Consider the following 18,349-nt stretch of genomic DNA (forward strand, 5'->3'; position numbering starts at 1 on the left):
GGGCAGGCCAGCCTTGGCCTAGGGTGTCCCCCCCCATGGACATTGCCCCAATCTCCAGGGCTGCACCCCGGCATGAGCCCCCGAGAGGCCTGGCCGCCCCCCCGCTCCCCTGACTTGCATACGTGGAGCTGCGGAGAGGTGCTGGGCTGGAGCCCGGGGTACGTGTCAGCTCCCGGCTGGAAACTTCAGAAGCCTCTTGCGTGTTCGGGGTGGGAGCCAGCTGGGCCTTGGCACGAGCGGGGCTGGGGCGGGAGCGGACGGGCTGGAGGAGAGAGGGAGAGATCTCGGCAATGGGAGGAAGGAGGAGACAGAAGGAATGAAACAGCCCAGAAAAATGTTCCCGGTACAGAAGCTGAAGGCAAATTCCTCGCTGCTCTGAGGGGCGGGGGGGGGCCAAGGGGGGAGAGGATCTGTTTTCAATTACTGCACCCAGCAGCCTAGATCCCTTGCGCAAATCAACGCCGGCCAGGGGCTGCTGCTTGGGGAGGGAACTCCACTGCGCACACGTCCCCGCCACCTGCCTCGGCACCTCCCCAGCTGAAATACCCCCCAAGTTTGGATTCGCTCTCCTAGGCCCGATCAGCCCTTTCAAAGCCCCGAAGCCCCGATTCCCCATCTCCCATGCAGCGCTGCCCAAGCCACGTGCTCCATCAGGGGACGGGATGGCTCTGCCCAGAGAGGTGCTCCGGATCGAAAGCAATTCACATTTATACTGCAGCAGAACACAGAGGCCCCTCACCGAGATCAGGGTCCCTTTACGCTCCGTGCATGGGATAGTCCCAGACTGGAAGATCTTATTTAAATAGACAAGACAGATGGTGGGAGGAGAAGCAATTGGCCCAAGGTCAGGCAGCAGGGAAGAGACCCCAAGTCTCTGGAGTCCCAATCCAGTGCCTTACCCATTGGGCAACGCTGCCTTCTGAGAGCGCCTCGTTCTATCTCACAGCACCTTGCGCCCAAGGCAGTGCCAGGCTCTAGTGGGCTGATCGCAGGAGGAGGAGCCAGGAACTCCTGGGTTCAGTCCCCAGCTCCCTGTGTGTCCTAGGGCCAGCCCGTGCCTCTGTTTCTCCTTCCACAAAGCGGCCGTTTCTCTCTCTCCCTTAGGTGTGGAGCAGCTTGGTGAGTTGATGGGCCTGCAGCAAATGAGAGTCGCAAGAGGATCGGTGCTTGGCAGCACGCCCAACGCCACGGCTTATGGTTCATTAGATTTCTCTGGGGAGGCACAGCTTATCCAGGTGTCCTTAGCCCCAGCCTGACACATGGGAACCCCTCGATCTGGACCCTGGACCGGACACTGACGACCTTTGGTTGGTCCCGACACCCGGCTTTGCTGCTCCATAATAACATGACGAAAAAGAAAGGTGTGTTCTTAACATGAAGTGAAGCCCTAGTGGTGACCCGGCAGGGGTAGCTGTCCTGTGGGTTAGCAGGGGGAGTTAGACCCCAGCCTTTCACTTGGCCCACAAACTTGTCCAAAACCTGTCCACTGCCTAGGATTTTACCCCACGTCAAGAACACACCTTTGTTCTCGTCATGACCACAGGACTTCCCTGTGCAGGGCCGGTGGGAGGATCAGCCGGGTGGTGCCAGCGCCGAGTTTGGTAGATCTGCAAGGCAGCTTTGGCCAGAGCGCTGGACTAGACCCCGGGGAGGGAGCAGGGTCCTCGGCTCTGCTGTTTGACCTGGCACCAGTCCCTCTCCCTTGCTGAGCCTGTTCCCCTGCCTGCTCGTTCTCCGGCTTGTCCATTCAGACTGGAAGCTCTTCGGGGCCGGGACTGTCTCTCACTCGGCATCTGTACCAGCGCCTGGCACAGCAGGGCTCTGCTCTCAGTCGGAGGCCTCGGGGTCCCACTGCAAGGTGAATCTACTGCAACGGAGCCAGTTGCTAACACAGACGGGTGGCTTTCTTGTGGGTGACATTCCTTGGCCCGACGGCGCCACCCATTCCCCAGCTAACCAAGCCCCCGGCACCCTAAGTGACCACACTCCTTGCCATGGAACCGCCCCCCTCCCCCCCCAGCAGACCCCGACGCCCTGTGCTGGTGGCACTGAGGATGCCCAGAGCGATGCTGGCAAGACAGGACCACTTAGCTCTGCCCTTCCTTGAGCCCTGCGGAAAATAGGCCAAATGCTTCCCTGTATGACTCAGAGCCTGTCAAAGTGGAGCATGGAGGGCAGGTTTTGGCCAATTGGGCTGCAGCTCGTTCTGTGGCAGCGATTCCTGCCAGTCCACTGCGGCCAGAGAGGAAGGCTGTTCATTTCAGAGGCAGGATCAGAGAGAGGAAAGGGGATGATCCGAGTTTGGGGGTGAGATGCTGACGTGGGCCTGGGAGATGTGAAAAGACCCGAGAGAGACGGAGAGGTCGGTGCATGGCCGGGCTCTGATTTCGGCGACACAGGTGTGAATCCATCCACTCCTCCAGTGGGCTCCCTCCGGAGTCACCCTGGCTGAGATCCGCACCCGGAGCTAGAAAGAGCGAAGAGATGCCGAGCTGGAGAGCTCTGATTTACACCAGGCGTTAAAGTAAGCGAGGGGGCAGGGCAGAGTCCAGCTCTCCCCCATCTTGGCTCAAAGCCACCCCTCGCGACGGCTTCATCTGGTTCCTGCCATTCACAGCTGCGTCCTCCTTCTACAGTGGAACCAGACCCAGGACCCCAGTTCTGTGCCCCACCCCCTGTGTGGGGGAGTCACTGATTGTGGGGCAAGGGGGACAAATCCCGCCCCCACACACATACTTTTCATAGGTCTCTATGCACAATTATGTCTTCCCCTTCTTCCCCCAGACTGGGCATGATATAATGCAATCCCACATCATGTCCCATGTGTTGACACAATTTTGCCCTCCCTCCGCTGATTTTAAAATGATGCCCCCCTCCCCCGAGCTTGGGGACACGTGGATCCTCACCCAGTTTGAAAATGCTTGGCCCTTGGAGCCTGTCTCTACGGGAGTGACTGCAGCGCTGGTTGTTCAGAGCAGGCCCTGTGTGAAAGGGATGGGGTGAGCAGTCTGGTCTGGAAACAACAGGCCACACCTGCAGGGTGTGTGTGTGGGGGGGTCCACTGCAGGGGGGCGGCATGCTGGGTGTGAAATGAAGGCCTATCACACGTACCCCAACTGCTGTCTGTCTGTCTGTCCTCAACACATCGGGCCAGATCCCCAGATCCAGATCCCCAGCTGGCCTAAATCAGCATAGGTCTCCACTGATTTCCTAAACTGACACCGCTTCACGCCAGCTGGGGGTCTGGCCCCAGCTGATTTACATCTCACTGCCTGCAATGTTCAGTTCCCCCCCCCCCCGGGGGCATGTCTTTTCCCACCAGGACTGTTTGCGATGGAATTAAACATCAGTCGTTCATAGAAATCTTTCTATTGCTCCAAACCTGTTTTGTTTTTTGTTTTTAACAAATCCTAATGAATCTGACAGTCTCCTTTTAAATGACTAATCAACCAGCTGCTGGAACATAGCCAGAGACCTTGGAAACCAATTCTCCCCTTCCTTACCCCGGGTAAATCAGCGAAGGAGGACTCCAGGGTTAAATCTGGGTCTGATTCAAAGCCCACGGAAGTCAATGGGAGTATTTTTTGTGGGTGGGGGGGCATGGGATCAGGCCCAGGAAGGGGAGGATCAGGGCTCTATTCTCACAAGCCCCTTACTTCATTGAAGCTGTCTATCGGTGACTAATGGCCAAGGAGGAATACCACAGTGCACCCAAGGCGTTTGCTCTGCAACAGTGGAATGTAGAAATGTTAGAATCATTCACAGCTCTGCAGTGGCAATAGCTCAAATCCATCTGTGGTTTAACCAACTCCTGCGTCTTCGCTAGAGTTACCCTGGAGATATTTTGGGGCCCCCCGGTGTCAGAAATCCAAACGGAATCTATTAAAAAGAGGGCAAGCGAGTCCTGGATGAGCGCCCCACAAGAAATGTGGGTTAAATCAATCTAGTTGCAAGCCGTGGGACGTTTAAAGAGGTATCTTTAAAAACCAGTAACGTGGCATTAAGAAAATGGATCTTTCTGGAATTCTTGGGGTGGATTCAGTGTTGCGTTGACAGCCCCAGAGAGCAAATTTAGCCACAGAACAGGGATAGCAAAATGAAGGCAGTGTTATCTTTCTCCTTTTAATGGTGCTGAAGTGCCTCTTCTCCATCTTAGCTAGGGCCCTGTTTTTCCAAGAGCTCGGGGCCAGATTTCCAAGCACTCAGCATGCCCCGTGCTGGGTTTGGGTGAAATCTGCCCACTTCTTTTGGTGCCTAAATGGGCGCTGAGCTCTTTGAAAAATTATTTCACTAGCAATTTTCCAGAACATCTGTGCACTAGCACCTGGCCTGAGATCCCCCAAACTCATTTCAGATCACGCCCACCCAAAAGCCGTCAAAACACTAACTTCTAATGACAGGTTTCAGAGTAGCAGCCGTGTTAGTCTGTATTCGCAAAAAGAAAAGGAGAACTTGTGGCACCTTAGAGACTAACAAATTTATTTGAAATTTGTTAGTCTCTAAGGTGCCACAAGTACTCCTTTTTCTTTTTACTAACTTCTAAATGAGTACGGACCCGGACCCAGCAATCTAGAGGCGAGAGGCTCCGGAACTCATTATTGGTACCCTGAGTCAAGCTACTTCAGAACGACCTCTTATCCTTTGGAGGTGCAATTTGGATTGGCTTATATTAAACGAAGCCTCGACCAGGTGACTAATTATTTTGTTGGGCCTCGAAAGAGCAGGCCGCCTCTTGTGGATTTAACTGACAGAACAGATTGGCAAAGGCAGCGAGAGGATTTAGACACACAGCTCCCCGAAAAGTGAGGTAACCGGGGGTATGGTCAAGTGATGAAGGCACCGATCTAGCACTCGCCTCAAGAATGCCTGTGATGAACTGACTTTAAGGGGATGACGAGCCGAGGAGCGGGAGGCTCGGGGTTGAGAGGGAGACGCTGCTGCCAGTTTAAGCCAGCGACGAAGCGGGGAGGCGAGTGTGATTTGGAGGCTTCCAGCCAGACCACGGCTCCCAACGCCCGTCACACGTGGCACTGGCCGCTCGATTCTGTCGGGAACCGGGGCGGGGGGAAGAAGCCGTTTGAAATGAGGTCACTTGGAAGGGCCAGGCCTGCTGAATAAATCACCCCGCCTTTGATGCATTTTGGAAGAGGAGCTTCTTCTCTGCTCCCCCCCCTGCCCCCACCCGGCCCTGCCCCGCCACCACGCCTGCTGCAAGCTCTCTGCCGGCCCCGGGACTGCAGCTCTCTGTGTTTTCCATCCGCTAGCTGGGCAGACGGGCTCCTTCCAGCCCCGTCCCAGCTGCAATGAATCAAAGAGGCGCTTGGTGCCAAGATGTTTTTCTGATGTGGCTGTTTCTCCCCCCCCCCCCCGCGCCGGCCCCCCTTCTGAAACCAGGCCCTGTCCATCCTCCCCACCCCCGGCATGGCTCTCCAATGTGGTAGTGATTAAAACAATGGGAAGAGCTGACAGGCTCCCAGGCGCTGCCAGTCACCCCCGGGGAGGTAAAGCTCCACTACCTCAACTGCCCTGTCAGCAGAGGCAAGGGAGGCTCAAGATGAAGCTGGAAGCGAGGGGCTGATCTGCCCGATCCACCTGGAAGGACGGAGAGCCTCCGTGGCCCCATCAAGCTGTGGGCCTACAGTGGTTGCAAAGGGGAGCCGGCTGTGATCCAAACCCCTGCCTTCTACGGCCGGCTGATCTCCCTCCCTGCCCCCCCTCCACTTGTTCCCTGTGGCTTTTTCCCCATCTGTGCATAGTCCAGAACAGGCTGGGGAATTTACCGGCCTTTAGTTCCATTGCCTCCGGGCCTCACAACAGCTGCCTGTTCTGGGGTCCCGATCCGAATCTTGTAATCCCATGGATCAGGCCCGGTCGGGTCAGCCTCTCCCCGCAAGCTCCCTTCCACTCTCATTAGTGAGGGAAGCTGGCTTGAAGAGGTCCCCAAGACACTGCTCCCACACCCCAAAAGAGGGAGGGGCGAAGGGTGGTTAAACCCAGGGGCCAGTTCTCTTACCTCTCTGCAAGATCTTTGATGCCCCTGGGGTGCCATGGGCATAGAGGCTCGGGGCAGGATTTCGGCCCTCCGTGGCTGGTTGTGCGGGTCACCAGCAGAGAAGGAGCCACAGTTCATTGGGCTGGCCACAGAACTCTCTGGTTGGGGGTCTCTGGCCTGGGCTAGGCAGGAGGGCAGACTAGATGATCCATATTCCCCCGCCCCCCCGCCCTCAAAGACCTATGGATTGTTCCCCTCAGACAATAGCTGAGAAGGTCCCTTTGGCCAGCTCCTCCTCAAGGTCCTCAAGACCTTTTAGTGCCTGTTAAGTTATTGGCAGCCAGCTTTGTACTTTGAAGAAAGAAAGAAAGAAAGAAAGAAAGAAAGAAAGAAAGAAAGAAAGAAAGAAAGAAAGAAAGAATCCGCCATGGAAAATGTTCCCCGTGCTTGTGTCTGCCCTTCGTGTTTCCGGGTCAAGTCTCCGGAGCTGAGAGCAGGGAATTCATGGGATGCAAAAGCTGATCATCAAACAACTGCATTGGGGAGCAAAAGCATGAAAGCTCCACCCTGCCACTGAAAGTGTCTCCTTTGATCTCCAAGTGAGTCAGGCCCCCTCAAACCCTCCTCCGCCTTCCCCAGGGGTTGGATGCCCTGGACTTGAGCGTTGCATCTGGCCTGTATCTCCACTGTGGGCTGAACTGGAATCCTGGAGTCCAACTCTGCAGCTTGAGTCCTGGAGGGCGGGCGTCCCCTCTGGTGGCCTTTCTCAGGCAAGGGAGAACATGCTCAGGAGAACCCTCCCTGGTCTCAAGTGATCAGAGTGCCCCATGGAGCTCTTCAGAACCCCAGCAGCTGCTCCTCTCCATCCTTGCTGGCTTGGGAGGCAAAAGATCCAACTCAGACCTCTCGCGAGACCACGGTTTCTCTGAGGGCCAAGAAAACCAGGACTTCCGGGGCGATCCTGAGCCCAGTGGCAGTGTGTACTGGGCAGATTTCCCAGGACAGCTACCTCTGAAAAGGGACAATCCTGGCAAAGCCTGGACAGGTGACAACGAGACACTATGAAACGCTAGCCTGAAAGGCCACCAGCTGCCTTGACGGCCATTCCTGCTAACCCTTGAACTACCGCTGTCTCCTCCGGGGCGCCACTGAATGAAAGGCCCTTCACATGAACTCTGTTGTGTTCCCCAATAGCAGGAAGGAGAAGGCAGCAGATATGTATTTAGCCCAGTCTCCGTACACCACCTGACCCAAAACCTAATTGCTGAACTCGCCCTAAACCACCTGTTATACCTCGCCCTCGCCTGACTCCATCCATTGTGCAGTTTCTTAAGCCCACCTGCTGCTTCTGTTTCCCCATAAGGCACCAGACCATGTCCCTCCCTGCTAGAACAAGCCCTTTGCCTCACCTGCAGTATCGGCTTCTAAGTTCAGCCAGTTCATCTACCTCTACCCCATCTACTTTAGCAGCCTTTAACCACACCGGGTACACCTGCCCCCAGCCGCATTTACTACACCAGCCGCTAACTTTAACTGCATCAGGAACAAATGAAATCCTGGCAATGGTAGAGGTCTGATATTAGGTAAGGATGGAGGAATTGTCAACTGTGACGTAGCAAAGGCAGGCATATTCAAGACATATTTCTCCTCTGTATTTGGACAAAAGCTGGATGATGTATTGGGATCTTACAGCAATAATGACACTGTATTCCAGCAGTAAAAGGAGGATGACAAGCAGCAACCCGTCAATGTTTTTAAATCTGCAGGCCTGGATAGCTTGCACTCGAGAGTATTAAAAGAATTGGCTGAGGAGCTCTTTGAACCCTTAATGTTGATTTTTAACAAATCTTGGGTCAGCAGGGAAGTCCCAGAGGACTAGAGAAAAGCAAATGTCGGGCTGATATTTAAAATGGCAAACGGGATCACGGAAAGGCTGATATAGGATACAGACAGGCCAGAAATAAAGGATAGTAGAATAATTCATGCCAGTCAACATGGTTATATGGAAATCCGTCTCGTTATGCAGACTAGTGATTGTTTTTCAATGAGATCACAAATTTGGTAATAGACTTCAACTTCTCTAAGATATTTGACTTAGTCCTACATGACATTCTGGTAAAAAAAATTGCATATACAAATTTGCATATACAAAATATGTATTAAATGGATTCAAAACTGGTTAAATGATAGATCTCCAAAAGTACTTCTAAACGGAGAATCATCATCTAAGGGGAGGTTCTCTAGTGGGGTCTGTTCTTGGTCCAGTGTTACTCAACATCTTTAGCAGTGGTCTGGAGCATGCTACTCAAAGTGGTGGTCCATGGACCGGCACCATCAGCTGCCAGTCTGCGCGCACATTGGAAAAAAATATTGCTGGTCCCCCACATCAGATAGCTCGAGAAGCACTGGTCTGGAGGATCATTGCTAGCAACATTTACAGATGACCCCAGAAATGGTGGAGTGGTAAATAATGATGGGGACAGGTTGGTTATTCAAGCTGACCTGGATCGCTTGGAACAAGAGACACATTTGATCAATATGTTCTGATACAACCAAACGCAAAGTCAGATCTCTAGGAACAAAGTTGTAGGTGATGCTCACAAGATGGGGGACTGCAGCCTGGAAGCTGTGACTCTGAAACAGGCTTAAGGACGGTGGTAGAACGTGAGGGCCCAGTGTGATGCTGTAAGTTAGGGTACGTCTACACTACACTTTGATCCTGGGCTCTGACTCAGGTTTGAGTCCAAGTGTCCTTTCTGTCCATACACAAATCAGTCTGACTCAAGTCAGGAAGTGCTCAGGATCTGGGTCCTAGGACCTCCTGGGGCAGGGTGGCTCAGAGCCGGAGCCTCTCAGTGGTTTGAGCATTGGCCTGCTAAACCCAGAGTTGTGAGTTCAATCCTTGAGGGGGCCATTTAGGGATCTGGGGCAAAAATTGGGGATTGATCCTGCTTTGAGCAGGGGGTTGGACTAGATGACTTCCTGAGGTCCCTTCCAACCCTGATATTCTATGATTCTAAGCCCTGTCATTTTGCAGTGTAGACGCAGCTCAAGCCACAGAAACGAGTCAGAAGGTCTGCGTAGTGCAGTGTGGATGCATTAGCACGGCTGTGAGATCCAGGTCCAGCAAGTGTAACCCTGGGCTTAGTGTGCCGTGACCCTTGCATATATAAGCAGGGGAATCTCAGCTAAGACTAGGAAGTGGTACTACCTCTGTCTGCAGCATTAGCTAGACTGTTATTGGAATTCTGCACTCAGTTCTAATGTTACACCTCCAAAAGAACGAGCAAAAATTGGAAAGGGCTCAGAAAAGAGCTACAATCCTAATGCAGGTTTCAGAATAGCAGCCGATGAAGTGAGCCGTAGCTCACGAAAGCTTATGCTCTAATAAATTTGTTAGTCTCTAAGGTGCCACAAGTACTCCTTTTCTTAATCCTAATGCAGGATCCCCCCAAACCTGGTTTTCCTCAGAGTGTTTCACAGTCTCTGGTGTATTTATCTTCCCAGCACCCTTGTGAGGCAGGGCAGGGCTGGGATCCCTGACTTTACAATGGGGGTACTGAGGCACAGAGAGACTAAGTAACCTGCCCTACACCGCTCAGGATGCCAGTGATGGGGCAAGGAATTAAACTTGGGTTTCTCAAGGCCTAAGCTACTGGACAAACCCCTGGGCCATGAGAGACTTAAGATGCTTGATCTAGTTTACCCAGGAGAAGGTTACAAAGGGTGACTTGATCACTGTCCAGACAAAGGTCCGCATGGAAGGGGTTTCCGAGAGCAGGTGGCTTTTTAATCTAGGCAGAACGAGATGCTGCGGTAGAAAACTGACACGAGACCAACTGGGATGAAAAACGAGGCACAGCTCTTCAGCCGCCAGGGGAATTAAGCACCGTGACACCTTTTCTCAGGACAGGGTGGAGTCTCCATCTCCAGAAGTTTCTGTAGCAGGATTGGATGTCTGTCCAGACAGTGTGCTATAACCCAAAGATAAATCCTGGGTTTGAGCAGGGATTAGTAGCTGAGGTTCATGCGAACGGCCCCATCTGGCTGTGGACTCTCGGCACTGATGAGCTCCAGCTGGTACTCCTCCTCTCCCCTGCTATTCTAGCCGGCCTTAACATCCCTTGTTGCACCTCTCTCTAATTCCACCTTCCCCTGTCACTCCCACCCCCTGGCCCCTTCTGGGGCAGTCCCCAGCCCCCTGCTGACCACTTAGCACAGGTCCCACGGTAACCCCTGGAGGCCTCATTCCCCGATCCGATGCCCCGCACGCCCCCCAATGCAACTGCTTCGAATCGCCTTTGAAATTCAGGTGGATGAAGCAAGAGAGAGCCCTTTTCGGAGCTCCTGTCCAGGGCTCTACGGGCTCCTTCCAGTCGCTGCCCCTCGTCCTGAGTTGATTTACGACCCCCTCGCACCCGCCCACAGCACCTCCTTCCTTACACTCGCTAGATGCACAGACCATCCGGAATTCCAGCCTGGGGCGAGGGGTCTGTGTTCCCACTGTGAGCTGGGAGATACTGCGCCAACATGAATTTGCCTCCAGCTCAGCAAGAAAGCTGGCGTCTGTTTTAACTTGCCAGCTCGTCCTCCACATCCTCTGGCTCACCTGGTCCTTCCCCTCCTCTCACTCTTTCTTGCAGATGGTCCAGCTCCCACCCACCCCAGTTCAGGCCCACCGCTTCCCCCCTGAGCCCAGGCAAGTGGGCGGGGTGGAGGGATACCCTGGAGGGGACTGCTGTAGAAGAAAGGGGCGCAGTGCAGCCGACGGGCATGGAGATGGTTTTCTTGGTGCTCCCCTGCGGTTTGGCGGGATGAGATTTCCCACGCTTCCCATGGAGACACCAGGAGAACGGGCTTGATCATAGGATTTCCAAAATCCTGCCTTTCCATGCCAACTGGAAGCTGCAGCCACAGCAGAGAAGCCCTGCACACTCTTCAGGGGGGTCAGTGCCAAGGCCCCTCCCGGCACCCTGCTCCTACCTTAGCACAAGGGCTGGCTCTGCGCCCCAGGAAGTAGTGGCAGGATCCTTGTGCCTCAGCCCTACCCCCACTTCTGCACACAGACAGGCAGATTCTGCCACTCCTCTGGGGCCTCTGCATTCCTGGGAGCCAGATGAGCCCTCCAAAGCCCTGTGCCAAAGGGGCCATCAGTGCCGGGAGATGTGCTGTTACCTCCCCCCCTTGCAAGAAAAAATCTCAGTGCAGCTGTGCATGTCCTGGGTGCAGAGCACTAGCAAAGGGCTATGCCCATCCCATGGCGGGAGGAGGAATGAGACCAAGGAGATCTGCCTTTGAGCCCATCTGCACCAGGGATATTTTTATCCATGGAGCTGCCCTGGGGTGGCAGATCTCCAGCGGGGTTTGCACACCACTATATTGGTACCAAGATCCCCAGTCTCGACAGCTCTTCCCACTATCCCCCTGGAAGGAAACTTTGCAGCCTCCGAACTTGGGCAGCTCCACGAATGGTGGGGCTAGGGATCTTCTCCATGCCGTCACCACCGCTCAATCTGTTTTCTTGCAGATTGTGTCAGTCAAGGCTGGAGGTCCAAACCATGTCACTCAGCTGTGCTTGGTCAGGTGATGCCATTCCTCACCTCCCCCTGGATGGGCATAACCCTTGGCCAGTGCTTCCCACCCCGTGATCTCAAAGCACACCATAGAGGTGGGTCAGCACCATCCCCCTCTTATGGAGAAGGAAACTCAGGCACAAGGAGGGAAAGGAATTTCCCCAAGGTTACATCATGGGTGGGAAAAGAACCCAGATCTCCTGAGACCCAGCCCCATGCCTTAGCTACAAGTCCATTCACTCCTGGCCAGCCGGGGGTAGAACCCCGGCCCTTTGACTCACATGCTAGCCACCGGCCCACACTGCCTCCTTAGCAATAAATAATAAAGGCTGTAGCGGGAGTATCAAGGGGCGAGAGCATAAAGGTCTCTCTCTAGGAACACTGGTGCCAGGAAGATCTCAGATGCACGCTCTCCTGGGACGCGGACGCCAAAGGCTCCTAAGCCCAGCTAACGGGAATCCATCTCCACTCCCGAATGGATACCCCTGGGAACCTGTCTGCACTGGGCACCTTGTCCCAAGGCCACTGAGGTCAGAGGAAAGACTGCAGCCGGTGTCTCCCATCACGGCCGGGTTGTGCTCAGGGAATCGGGCAGAACACAGGACCAGGGGCTTCCCCCCATCAGGGAAGGAAGGATTTGTGAGCTATTGAATTCATCCCCTCTCAGCCCCGGTGAGGCACAGGAGTCGGCCCGCCGTCCATCCTTCTGTGCGCGGAAGAGACGCTTCCTACCAACCGAACCAGCCACACAATAAAAGCCGAGCAATCCTGGTGAAAAGCACCCCCCGGGGACAGTTCTCTGCTGGAGCTCGAAGGATCAGCTCTAAACACAGCTCGGAAGGGCTGTTGGACACGCGCGGGACACACCTGGGACCGAATGGGAGTGAATGGAAGCACCGGGAGCGAATGGAAACACCGACGAGAGCAAAGGTGGAGAGACTCTTGTGGGGATCTTCTCAAAGCTCCCTGGGGCTGCTCTAACTTTCACCGGCCCCCAGACAACCAGGGGCAAAGGTGCGGAATACAGCTCCCACCTCTCCTGTCCTGTAGCATAGACTCAGGCCGTGATGAGTCTGTTTAGAGTTCCCCTGAAGCTATGCCGGGAGGCGGTGTCCCAAAACAGCTGTATGAAATCCTGCCCCCACCCCCTGGGGATATCTCCAGTCCCACTGCTAAGAGCTCTCCCTGGAGTGGCTTGTCCCAGGGTGCACCCTGGCTACCTCTAGCCCCAGAGGACTTTGAGCAGCCAGACACAGATCTGGGAGGGGCACGGGTCAACCATCAGCAGCCTAGAATGAGGGCCCAGGAGCCCCCTCTCTTCCTTCCTGCGCCAGCACACAGCCTGCCCTCCATGGGGATCAAACCCAGGCCTGCCGGGCCCACAGGAGCAAGCACCGACCTAATGAGCTAGAGGGGTAACTCTGTTAGCTGCTCCTAGATAGCAGGCTGTTATCCAGAGGGGACTAGGTGCTAAGGGACTGACACAAATTTTAAGGGCCTTGCAAAGAGCTTTATGGAAGCAGCCTGGGGACCCAATAGGGCTTTGGTGTCTCTCTCCTTCTTTCTCTTCCCCCTGAAGGAGTCTCCCCACTCTCAGCCCCGCTGCAATGTGACCCAAGCAGAGCTGTGATTTTCCAGGCCTCTGGAAGAACTTTCCCTCCCGGCTTGGCTCCCCAAGACCCTTCTTAAGGTCCCATCTAATGGGTCTCGTGCCTTCTTGGCAAGCAGGAGTTCAATTACGAAATCGCCCCGGGCCCTTTGAACGGCCCCTGGAAATAGCCCCCGAGCTCGCTGCGAGCGATGGTCGGGCGGCGCCCAGCCCACCACAATTGCGGGTGAAGAGGGAAGAGCTTCCCCAGCCGCCCTGGCAGCCCGGCCCAGAATAGACTGGGTGTCGGCCGGCCTGTGGCCTGTGGCTGAGCCTGCCTGCCGGAGGCAAAGCCTCAGTGTGTGCAGCAAGGAAGGAGCTCAGCTGTATCCCCTGGAGCTGGCTGTGGAGAGTGGGCCAGGAGCAGGGGTGCAAAGGAAACCACCCCACAATGCAGAGATGAAACCTGAAGTCCCAAGCCAGGGCTCAGAGCTGTCCTGGCGGAGAAGCAGTGGCTTTGTAAGGGCAGATTGCAGCCAGATTGGGGGGAGGGATAGCTCAGTCGTTTGAGCATTGGCCTGCCAAACCCAGGGTTGTGAGTTCAATCCTTGAAGGGGCCATTTAGGGATCTGGGGCAGAAATTGGGGATTGGTCCTGCTTTGAGCAGGGGGTTGGACTAGATGACCTCCTGAGGTCCCTTCCAACCCTGATATTCTATGGCGCACGGGACCCTGCCTGGTTGTTAGTGCGGGTATTACAGCGTAGCCATGGACCGATTGCGCATGTGGGCGAGACAAAGCAAGGCTGGAAAGCAATTTAGGAGCCTTGAGCCAATCAGTCAGCAGTGTTCAGCTGGAGAAAGCCCACAGTCAGTGGCAGGGTGCGTCCCATCTCTCTCTGAGCAGGGGCAAACGTGGCATTTGCTGGAGCGTAGCTCTCGGTTGGTCGGCTGCATTCAGCCGCTAGTGGGGAGATGGAAGAATATGGGCTAGGACTGATACCAGGGCAAGTTCTGGTGGCTTCAGCCTGGCTGGCTAGTTCTCTATTACAGCAGCACCCTAGCGGGGGGGGGGGGGGGGGGAGGAGGGGGTCCACTGTGCTGGGCACATGAGACAGAATCCCAAAGAGACTACAATCCAAATGGAGACAACAAAGGGCAGGAGGGGAAACTGAGGCACCAGGCAAGGAAGTGACTTTCCCTAGGCCCTGCTGCTGGCCTCTGTGGCCCTGGGCACTGAACAACTCAGTGAGGGACAGCTCCAGCCCCCAATTAACACAGAAGCAGAGAGAGGCAAAGCAGCCTATGAAAAGCTGGGTCCCTCCCCACTGGCCCACACTCTCACCACAGCAGAGCAGCCTGGAGAAGCTGGGACAGGCCATGGATTCTCCACCCAAGAACAAACCAGAATAGTTGACTTGGGCCCCTTTCTAAGTCTCTTTTTATCAAACTCCTAGATCCTGTCCCTGTTCCCATTCTGCCAGCGACTCCTCTGGTGGCAGCTGCAGGCCCTACCTGGGTCACTACCAAGGTCCTGCTAAATAATGGTGCGAGCTGGGTTCCCTGTTAACCCCTTCTCCTCTGAATCATGTGCTAGTTCTGTGCAAACACTGCCACAGATGTTGCTCTGTAAGGGGTTAAGGAACACTGGAGAATAAAGCAGAGTCTAGTGGTCTCTCAGATGAGACTGGCAGTCAGGACTCCGGGGTTCTATCCCTGACTCTGCCATGTTCTGTGTGACCCTGGGCAAGTCATTTCCCTGTCTGCCTCAGTTTCCTCTTCTGTAAAGGGGGGTGGATGGGGTTAACAGAGAGGTTCTGGGGCTCACGCGATTACTCTCGGGGGCTTGCAGGTAGACATGGAAGGATAATGAGCTGATACTTTGCTCCCCAAGTGGGCAGCCAATGAGAGCCTCTTGCTTTCTTGGGAAGCACCAGACAAAGTGGGGCCTAGAACCCAGGAGCTCCAACTCCCAGCCCCTGGTCCTGAGTCCATCGCTGCCTCACCTGCAGGCAGAGAAAAGGGAACTGATTTTATTATCACAGCAGTGTCTAGCATCCCCCAGTGGAGATCAAGGCCCCACGGTGCTAGGCGCTATACAGATACTGAGTGAGAGACAGGCCCCATCCTTAGGGTCTGCCCCAGCTTCGGTTCTTCCAAAGGGCCAGTCAGGACTCTGGAGGGACTGTCCTCCGGATGTTACACCCGTTGATACCATGTCCTTATCCCCCTGGAGCTGTGATACAGATAGATCCTCTATTTATGCCCCTAGACCCCCCCTTTCTCTCTGCACTATCCACACCTCAATTGCCCGCTCCCCTCCCAAACCTCAGCCCATCTGGACAGGGATTGTTCTTCCCCTCTGGAGATGAAGCCCAGAACAGTTCTGGTTCAGACCCCCACGCTGCTGGTCCTTGGTTTAGCTCAGCCAGCCCACTTTCTCGCTTTGATCCTCCGCTCAGCAGAGCCCTGGCTTGGCGAGGGAGTTCCAGCCACTCTGTTCCAAGGGAGGGGGAGTGTGTGGGGAGGAGAGCTGGTTCGTTCACCTATTGAAGCCATGGCAAACCGCTCATCCACTTTGACCGGAGCAGATCGGGCCCTTGGGGCTGATCTAAAGCTCCTTAGGGTCCAGGAAAAGTTTCCCGCTGGCTTTGATGAGTGTAGGATGGAGGCTCAGAGCAGAGGCCATGTGGCTTTAGAACACTATTTCCTAGCAACTCTCAGGCGTGCCAGTCCGGCATCCTACCCACCGGGTCCGCAGCTGCTGGGCACCAGATGGAAGAGGAGCTCCAGCAGAGGGGAGGGCAGCCACCAATGGGTGTGAGCAGGGCAGTCTTCCCTCGACACCTAACGAGTAATCAGCCCTGACCCTGTTCTAACAGGGCTGCCCCTTGAGAGGGAAGCCTGGCTCAGTAGTTAGGGGGCTGACTGGGCCCTCCCGAGGTCGGTTGTCGGGTGCTGGTTGGGTGAGTCACTCTGGCTTGCCATGTTACTGATTCCCTGTCTCTGACTCCCTGTCCTGTCTTGGGAGTGCAAAAATGCCACTCTCTGACCGCCATGGCAGTGCAATGGCACCGTCCCCTGTCACGCCGCACGCGGCAACCCTCCGGCCAAGCCTCTCCTCGTTCCTTAGCCCAGCAGAATGCTGCTGGGATGGGACCCACTGAAGAGCGTGGCAGTGAAAGGACATCAGGAACGGGGCCCTTATCCCCATCTGATGAATGATGTTTTATTGGTTGAAGCAGGCTGGGATTTCCCAAGTAGCCTAAGGGGAGTAGGTGCCTACTCCCTGATCCTGCCAGCCTTAGTATCTTAAGGGCACTTGGTTGGCAGATCGGGGTGCTTTGGTCCTCTGATGGTCTCCAAATGTGTGATGATATCAGGGAGTGTGTGTGTGTGGGGGGGGGGACTTTAAATCTCCAGGTGGGGCCCAAGAGGTGAAGGAACAGTGAATCAGTGGCAGAATGGGGAATTGGATTCAGGAGTCCTGACTCACTGCCCCGATCTAGTCCTTAGACTGACACTTTCACCCTGCCACCCACCTCCAAGGCAGTGTCCTCTCTGCCTGGATTCCCAGTCTTCCTCCAGCTCCTCAGAAATCCCCACACCTCCCAAACTTTTCCTCCTAGTCGTGGGTACATTCAGCCCTGCAGCTGGGGAGCCCGGAGTGAGTCTAGCTGAGCGTGCACAGACGCAGACGCCAAGGCAGGGATAGGACTCAACCTGCAGACGTCAGCTCTCTGCACCTGGTTGCGGGCCGGCGCGTCAGCACACATGAAAGGAAACCCAAAAGAAATGTGCCTATCTGAACTCGCAGGAGGGGAAATGGAGGGGAGAGAAAGAAAGAAAGAAAGAAAGAAAGAAAGAAAGAAAGAAAGAAAGAAAGAAAGAAAGCTAACTCATGGTGCAATCTTGCAAAGTTAGCAGGCCTGGGCTAATATACAGTTGTGGCTGGCGGTTTCACTTAAAGGAAAGCAGAAGAAAATTTTGCACATACATGGAGGCTTCCCAGTGCCAGAAGCATAGAGCACTGGAGACATTTTAGCGTTCAGATTAACTTGAGGGAAAAAAAGGGAATTTAATGCAACCCATGTGTCTGTTCTGTTGATGCAAGTTAACTTATCCCAGATGCCTTGTGTCTGCTCCAGTTGTCCCAGCAGAGAGCAAACAAAACCCAGGTTCTCCTTCCCCGAGATCAATTCCTGTTCAGCTTTGTTTTTCTGTAGGTCCTACTTTTAGTCCACCTGGGGTATATTATAAAACACCAGGTGTATGGAGGGTTCAAGTCTTGCAGTTGGGTCTCCTGGGATTCCAGCCCAGCGTGGCTGTGTTGATCAGTCCGTGGTGGGGCTCAAAAGGGAGAAACTGGACCTTTAAGTCCCACTTTCCTTCCTCCTAGAACATCTCAGCCCAAGCCCCCCAGCATCCCCTACACTTGTCAATTCCCATTCGAAAGCCATGAGTCACCCTTGGAATTCCATACAGGTGATGAATCTCACCCATCTTCTGTGGCGTTTCTTCCCCCCACGTAGCTTTTGGCAAGAGCCTGAAACTTTTTCATGCATCGCAGGACTCAGAGTGGACTTGGAACCCCTCTGCCCTGCTCGACCTGGGGCCTGACCCTGATCCCATTGGCACCAGTGTGAGTCAGGAGATATCACTCCTGGAATTAGTGGTCAGACTGGCGTTGAGGACCATGGGTTATTTTACAGCTGCAGGGAAAGGCGCTGGGATTCTTTAAATTAAGCCATCTCTTGAGCACTGTAATTTCTCAGCTGTCAGGACTCCTTGGGGCCAGATCCCCAGCTGGCATAAGTTGGTGCAGCTCTGTTGATTTCAGTGGAGTGACACCAGTTGGGGACCTGTTGCCTTTTTATCTTGTGTCATTTCCTGGTCCCTAGAAGCCAGCAGAGAGAAAGGGCTTCTCTTGGATGGGAATCCACCAGGCTATTGCACCTCGCTGTGTTTTCCATGCTCTCAGCCCCTGGGAACGCCCTGAAAGGCGGTGCGTTCGTTGCCCTCAGGGGAATTTGGGACTGCAGCAGCCCGTGCCCTGCTTACACCCCATGAGGAAATATGGGGAGTGGGAGGAGGGTGCTGGGGAGCGTGAGCGTGAAGTGAACTCCAGCAGCTTCCAGCCACAAGGCACCTCTTTGGCTAGCATCCAACGCTCTGCCCCAGGCAGGTCCCACGTCTCT

The sequence above is a fragment of the Dermochelys coriacea genome, chromosome 27, assembly GCF_009764565.3.
Source record: "Dermochelys coriacea isolate rDerCor1 chromosome 27, rDerCor1.pri.v4, whole genome shotgun sequence".
Lineage (NCBI taxonomy): Eukaryota > Metazoa > Chordata > Testudines > Dermochelyidae > Dermochelys > Dermochelys coriacea.